The following is an 8,132-nucleotide window of genomic DNA, read 5'->3' as shown; positions in this document are numbered from 1 at the left end:
AGAGACAATGCGAGTTTTTTTAATGTACAAAAGTAATTTTATTACAAGAAAAAAAGGGTATCTTTCATTAGAACTAAAAGTAGCTTTTTGTTCATGTTAAAAATCCTTTTTATGTTTCTCAGAAAAGAATATTATAAAATAAATGCATGCCTGAAAATTAGTTTTAAAAATTCGTATTAAACAGGAAAAAGAAACTAAGTCTTCATTATATTTATTGTTTGTTCTTTTTGGTGTAAGGTTTTTTTTAATGAAACTTTTTTGGATCTCGTTAATTCGATTTCTGTGGATTTTCTGGTTGCCAGAAATGAAACCTACGCATCTTTTTTAGCTAGATGGCATTTGTCTGGTTAAGATTGGATAAAAAATTCTTTGGTTGGTTAAATTTAATAAGTGTGACTTGAAACTACCCCCATCATGAAAAAAATACCCCATATCAAATTTTGGTCCCCCATGTGCATAAATGGCTTCCTTATGTAAATCTGAGTTACCACAGTCAAGCAACTAGGCCTCTATCTCTTATGGTTCTCCAGATATAGGCACTTGAAACTACCCCCATCATGAAAAAAATACCCCATATCAAATTTTGGTCCCCCCTGTGCATAAATGGCTTCCTTGTGTAAATCTGAGTTACCACAGTCAAGCAACTAGGCCTCTATCTCTTACGGTTCACCAGATATAAGCACTTGAACCTACCCCATCATGAAAAATTATACCCCATATCAAATTTTGACACCCCATCATGAAAAAAATACCCCATATCAAATTTGACACCCCATGTGCATAAATGGCTTCCTTGTGTAAATCCGAGTTACCACAGTCAAGCAACTAGGCCTCTATCTCTTATGGTTCTCCAGATATAAGCACTTGAAACTACCCCCATCATGAAAAAAATACCCCATATCAAATTTTGGTCCCCCATGTGCATAAATGGCTTCCTTATGTAAATCTGAGTTACCACAGTCAAGCAACTAGGCCTCTATCTCTTACGGTTCTCCAGATATAAGCACTTGAAACTACCCCCATCATGAAAACAATACCCCATATCAAATTTTGGTCCCCCAAGTGCATAAATGGCTTCCTTGTGTAAATCTGAGTTACCACAGTCAAGCAACTAGGCCTCTATCTCTTACGGTTCTCCAGATATAAGCACTTGAACCTACCCCATCATGAAAAATTATACCCCATATCAAATTTTGACACCCCATCATGAAAAAAATACCCCATATCAAATTTGACACCCCATGTGCATAAATGGCTTCCTTGTGTAAATCCGAGTTACCACAGTCAAGCAACTAGGCCTCTATCTCTTATGGTTCTCCAGATATAAGCACTTGAAACTACCCCCATCATGAAAAAAATACCCCATATCAAATTTTGGTCCCCCATGTGCATAAATGGCTTCCTTATGTAAATCTGAGTTACCACAGTCAAGCAACTAGGCCTCTATCTCTTACGGTTCTCCAGATATAAGCACTTGAAACTACCCCCATCATGAAAAAAATACCCCATATCAAATTTTGGTCCCCCAAGTGCATAAATGGCTTCCTTGTGTAAATCTGAGTTACCACAGTCAAGCAACTAGGCCTCTATCTCTTACGGTTCTCCAGATATAAGCACTTGAAACTACCCCCATCATGAAAAAAATACCCCATATCAAATTTTGGTCCCCCATGTGCATAAATGGCTTCCTTATGTAAATCTGAGTTACCACAGTCAAGCAACTAGGCCTCTATCTCTTACAGTTCTCCAGATATAAGCACTTGAAACTACCCCCATCATGAAAAAAATACCCCATATCAAATTTTGGTACCCCATGTGCATAAATGGCTTCCTTGTGTAAATCTGAGTTACCACAGTCAAGCAACTAGGCCTCTATCTCTTACGGTTCTCCAGATATAGGCACTTGAAACTACCCCCATCATGAAAAAAATACCCCATATCAAATTTTGGTCCCCCATGTGCATAAATGGCTTCCTTATGTAAATCTGAGTTACCACAGTCAAGCAACTAGGCCTCTATCTCTTACAGTTCTCCAGATATAAGCACTTGAAACTACCCCCATCATGAAAAAAATACCCCATATCAAATTTTGGTCCCCCATGTGCATAAATGGCTTCCTTGTGTAAATCTGAGTTACCACAGTCAAGCAACTAGGCCTCTATCTCTTACGGTTCTCCAGATATAAGCACTTGAAACTACCCCATTATGAAAAAATGACCCATATTAATTTTTGGACCTCCATGTGTGATTTTTGCTCCCCATATTTTATATACTTACCCTATATGTAATATTTTACCCCTATAACTCATAGTTTATTACCACCAAGCTTTGTTTTATACATTGAAAACTACAGGGACCAAAATTTATGATGGGGTACAAAATCAATGATGCGGGGGGGGGGGGGTTATTTTGACAGATGGCGGGGGGGGGGGTTTATTTTTTCACATGGGGTAGAATCTCACTCCTCAACTGGGATGGTGCCATCAAAATAAAAATTATAAAATTGATATAAATAAAAGTTTTATTAATACGGGTCTTCGGCCCTTTAGGCTAACAAACCTGGTTTTAATCTTAAGTTAAGCTTTCTTTTAATAGCGGATATTGTTGTCCTTGTTAAAAGCGAAGCTTTTCTATAATAATGGTCGGTCAGTCCGACAGTCCGTCCGTAACGGATAGCTTTTTTCGATAATTTAGGCAAGTTAGTTGTCATATCGATTTCAAACTTTGCATGGTGATTTCTGTAGTAGTTAGGTACGATTTAGAAAGCGTAGCAACTCTATAACCGTTACCAGAATGTCCGTACGTCCATTTAAAACATGTTGATTTTTAACCTTTTTAATAACAAATAATTAAGTGATAAAATTATCAGATTGATATGATTTTTGGAATACTGATTCCTAGGACAACAAAGTACCAATATATAAGCGAAACATCTCTATAATCAAGTCCTCAAAATGTAAGTATGTCCTTAAACAATATCCTGTATTTACGTTGTTTTTCAACAAATTTACTTTCAATTTTGTTTCTACCTTTATACAATATACACTTATATTCTGATTATTCGGTTCTTATACTCTTCAAGTATTAATGTTTGATTGTATTACCGTTTCAGAGCTTCGCATTTATGGATGTTGTCATCCTTGTTTCTAATCGTATTTGAGAAGATGAGAATGACAGCTTGAACAAATGCAAATCATTTACCATATTTCAGCAAAAAAAAGTTTCACCACTGAGAAAAATGAATGAATTAAAGAGGTGTTCCTACAAAATGCCAAAAGCCACACTAATCTACATTTTTTTTTGCATATTCAATATGCAAAAAAAATCATATTTCATTAAAACCAAAAAGATCTTCCATAAAGTTAAATAAAGGTACTCCATAATCATATTATGATCTCTGAAATGATACCTGTGAAGTTTTCTAATAGTTTTGATCAGAGAACAGATCTATAGAATAGATGTATATACAGACAACTACCTTCTTTCCTTTTTCAAAGATATCTTTGGTCTGCTTCTAAATTATTTTCTGCTACTTGGCTGTGTTAATAAAAGCGACACTATTGGTTAATTTCAATGACTAATAGAAAGGTTGCACAAGGCGGTTGCGATGGGGAGATACAGTTAGTTAACCCTTTCTTTCTCTAGTGTTTTACTCTAATGATCAGAGTTAAGTTATTAGAGAAGGCAACTGATTGCCAATATACTAGCATTTTATAACTATAACAAGAATGACAATATCAATGAGTGGCAACGCTCTATATTGCAAAAGTAAGATCAGCTAAGCAAAGAGAAGGAAGAAGAAGCATAACAGACAGAAGGACATGGTAAGTAACAATGATCAGTTATCATCATACGAATCTTCACACAAAATTATAGCAGTCTATCTAAGCAGCATGAAAAATTGTATCATCAAGGAACAGTACCGATAAACCGACTCTGACATGCATTGATCATCAAATTTTTCAAAAAAAAAATCAGCCTTCTATCTTAAATGGCAAACGAGGAAAAAGCATTTCCCCTAATTTAATGTTTTATAACATTACAGACAGACTGGCGGACTGACTGGTCTCTCTCTAAAATAGCATCCGAGTCTACGTAAATTAAAGAGTAAAGGGAATATTCACAAAAAAATTCACCGTCTATTTCAAATAGAAGCTAAGAAAATCACGTTTCCCTCAAAACTGAAGGATAAATGGACATTTTGAATTATAGAGTGGACAAGCGCCTAAAAATACCACACAATGACTTTTGAGAATGATGATTGATCTGGTCGTTTACTTTATACGGATTTTAAGAACACCATTGTAGAAATACAGATTAGATTATGTAATCGTGGTTTAAAATCATTTATTATGTATTCTTATATTTAGCGCTTCGCCCCTATACCTGAGATGCTTTTCTAAAAACGACTTTTGTGTAAAACCTTAAGGTGTTTTGATGAAAATTGTTTTAAAAATATTTCCTTTGTGTGGGGAATATACACAAAAAAAATATTTACATTCTGAACATCATATTGTATATTTCTTACATAAAGTGATTTATTCAGACAGACATACAGACAGTAGGTGCCTGTCAATAGGGGGTGAAGAGGGGTGTAGGGGTGTAAATCAAACCCTTTTATATGGCTTGGGCGGTCGATATACCCCCCTTCTGCACGCCTCTGTATGTAATGCTAAACTTATTAGGTCTTTAAAGTTTTAAATGTGTTAGAGGTTTAGTGATTCTATCTTGGTAGAGACTGATTTTGTTACCATCTCTTTCTAGATATTAAAAATCCTTATCTATAATACAAAGTAGAACGATGTCTGTCCGTCTGTCCGTCTGTCTGTCCGTCTGAAGCTTAAGATCTCAGTAACCACTGAACCGATTGGGTTCTACTCTTCAGGGAATATACCTACTGGTCCTGTGATGGTTTTAAGCTATTTTCTTGGGGGGTGGGACACCCCCAACCCCCCCCCCCCCCCCCCAAAAAAAAATGAAAAATACCCCCCCCCCCAAAAAAAAAATATTTTTTTTTACTTTTTCTTTTTAAATCTAAAATACGAAAAATTAGGTTGATCAAACCTCTTGGGGCAAAGCCCCTAGAGGCTAGGGGCGAAGCCGCTAGTCCTTATACTAAAGTAAAAGGATGTCTGTCCGTCTGTCTGTCCGTCTGAAGCATAAGATCTCAGTAACCACTGAACCGATTGGGCTCTACTCTTCAGGGAATATACCTACTGGTCCTGTGATGGTTTTAAGCTATTTTCATGGGGGTGGGACACCCACTACCCCCCCAAAAAATGAAAATACCCCCCCCCCAAAAAAAAGAATTTTTTTTTTAACTTTTTCTTTTAAATCTAAAATACGAAAAATTAAGTTGATCAAACCTCTTGGGGCAAAGCCCCTAGAGGCTAGGGGCGCAGCTGCTAGTACTAAAGTAACAGGATGTCTATGTGTTTGTCTGTGTGTTTGTACCGAAGGATCTCACTAACCGCTGAACCGATCGGGTTCTCCTTTACAGGGTAGATTCTCATAGGTCCTGGGAAGGTTTATAACTATTTTGGGGGAGGGTACCACCACCCTCCCAAGAGAAATCACACCTAGAAAAAAATTACCCCTTCCCAAAAATAAGACTTGAACGAAACATAAACCAATTATTCCTCTAATTAAATATTTTAAATAAAAAAACATTCAAAGTGCCACTAGAGGCCTCTAGGGGCGTATCCGCTAGTAATAAAGTAACAGGATAGGTGTGTTTATATGTTGTTATGTTTGTACCGAAGGATCTCGCTAATCACTGAATCGATCGGGTTCTCTTTAACCCGGTAGCTTCTCATATGTCCCGGGAAGGTTTATAATTATTTTGGGGGAGGGTACCACCACCCTCTTCAGATAAATTGTCAAAAATAAATAAAAACGCCGCCCTGCGACATCTTTTGCAATTAGCAAAAAACATAACTAACACCATCTATCGGCGAAAAAAAATATTTTTGGTAATTAGCTGATTTTAAAATAGATTTAAAAAAAAACAATTTTACGTGTCCCTAGAGGCCTCTAAAAGCGTAGCCGCTAGTGCCTATCAAACTATTTATATTTAATTTAAAAATTATGACTGTGTAAATAATTGAAGTTTGAAATTACAGCTATCATCACCAGGCATATCGGGAACAATTTCATTATTAATTTAGTGTGGCATAAGAGTGAATTACTATCTACTTGTGCGGGTATTATGTTTTATAAATCAACGAGCGGTTTCGCCCGTGGCCTCTCGGGGCTTTGCCCCAAGAGTTAATAAAAAAAAATGAAAATAAAAAAGATTAAGTTCTACTGGTGTTGCCCTTAGTTTATGGGAATCAACTTCCACATAAACAAAAAAAAATAAGGGGATTTTTTGTTTTTTGGGGGGTTGGGGGAAAATAGCTTAACCACCACAGGGCCAATAGGTATATACCCGGAAGAGTAGAATCCGATAGGTTCAGTGGTTACCAAGATCTTAAGGGACGGACGGACAGACAGACACACGGACAGACATAAAGCTACTTTGTAGTATAGATAAAAAGGAAAAATTGTTGAAAACTGAAAAATATTTCCTTTACAATGAAAGCGCGCGTAAAATAAAATATTTTATCTATTTTATTAAATGATATGGTTAAGGGTAGGGTTAACAAGGATGACAACATCCATAAAAGCGAAGCACTGAAACGGTAGGTCAAACGGACATTAACACTTGTATAGTGTCAGAACTGAATAATCAGAATATAAATGTACAAGAGTCAAAGCAAAATTGTAAGTAAATTTGTTGAGAAACTGCTTGATTCAGGATAATGTTTATGGACATACTTACATTTTTAGGACCTGATTATAGAGTTGCTTCGCTTATTACATTATACTTTGTTGTTACAGGAATCAATATACCAAAAAACAGATCAATCGGATGATTAGATCACATAAAAATTTGTTGTTAAAAAAATAAAAAATGCACATGTTTAAAATGGACGTATGGACATTTTGGTGATGATTATAGAGTTGCTATGCTTTCTAAATCGTACCTAACTACTACAGGAATCACCATGCAAAATTTGAAATCCATAGGCCAATTCTAACATGCCTAAATTAACAAAAAAAGCTGTCCGTTACGGACGGATGGACTGACCCTAATTATAGAAAAGCTTCGCTTTTAAAAATTTCTCCTTCATAAAATTGAAAAGTGTATTTTTTAAACAAAACTTAACAGACAACTCATTTTTTAAGATCATTCTCTGGAAGTCCTAAATGTGCATCTTAATGATATAATCCTTATTATGGGACAAGTCATGCTCTCCGCTTTTACTCTTGATGTCTTCTTCGGACAAAATAAGTATATATTTTTTTAAATCTCTAGTATTATGAAGTTTGTTCCATTATAGAACCCCAACCATCACTGACAGTTAGAGGCCACAATTTTACTATTTTCTAAAACCACTTCATACTGTAGTCCACAACAAAAGAGAGGGGACAATGGGCTGTTTATTACACTAGTCCCCAATGTTTTATAAAAGCGTTTTCTTATTTGTTGTCTTAACAACTTTGGGACCTTCAGTGAAATTTGATTGGTTGATTCATTAATTTGAATGTTTAAACGTTTCAACCACTAATACTGATATCCTAATATACAGACGGGGTAATTTTGCGCATCATCATTGTGGTTGTATATCAATTTATCGGCCATAGTCTTATCCCTTTAGATCCCTGAGTCCACACATGATCCTCACTGTTTATCAGTCATGACACACCAGAGATTTTATTTTCACATGAATCAGTGGGAATTTTTATCAAATATTTGAAACAATGAAAATGGTATCATCATAGCATGTGTGTGTGTGTGTGTGTGTTAATTAAATGACTAATGCTAAATGGTCCATATGCGACTGTGTGTATGAGTGTGTGTGTGTGTTTATGTGAGTATATCTTTGTTAAAATCATGAATAATAGTTTATTGACCATTTTATTAAATAAAATAAGATAATTTACCCCTTCTTTAGATTACAATTAGGGGTTCAACCGTTTGGACACTCAACTTGATAAACCAACCAAACAAAATTCTTTAAAAGTCCCAAAAGTTTTTAAGCCAACGAATTAAAAAGAACCTCCTCCTACTTCACCGAGAAACGTGT

Source organism: Acartia tonsa, chromosome 1, assembly GCF_053477335.1.
Source record: "Acartia tonsa isolate MP-2025a chromosome 1, ASM5347733v1, whole genome shotgun sequence".
Taxonomy (NCBI): domain Eukaryota; kingdom Metazoa; phylum Arthropoda; class Copepoda; order Calanoida; family Acartiidae; genus Acartia; species Acartia tonsa.
The sequence above is the reverse complement of the archived record's forward strand: the minus strand, read 5'-3'. Positions refer to the sequence as shown.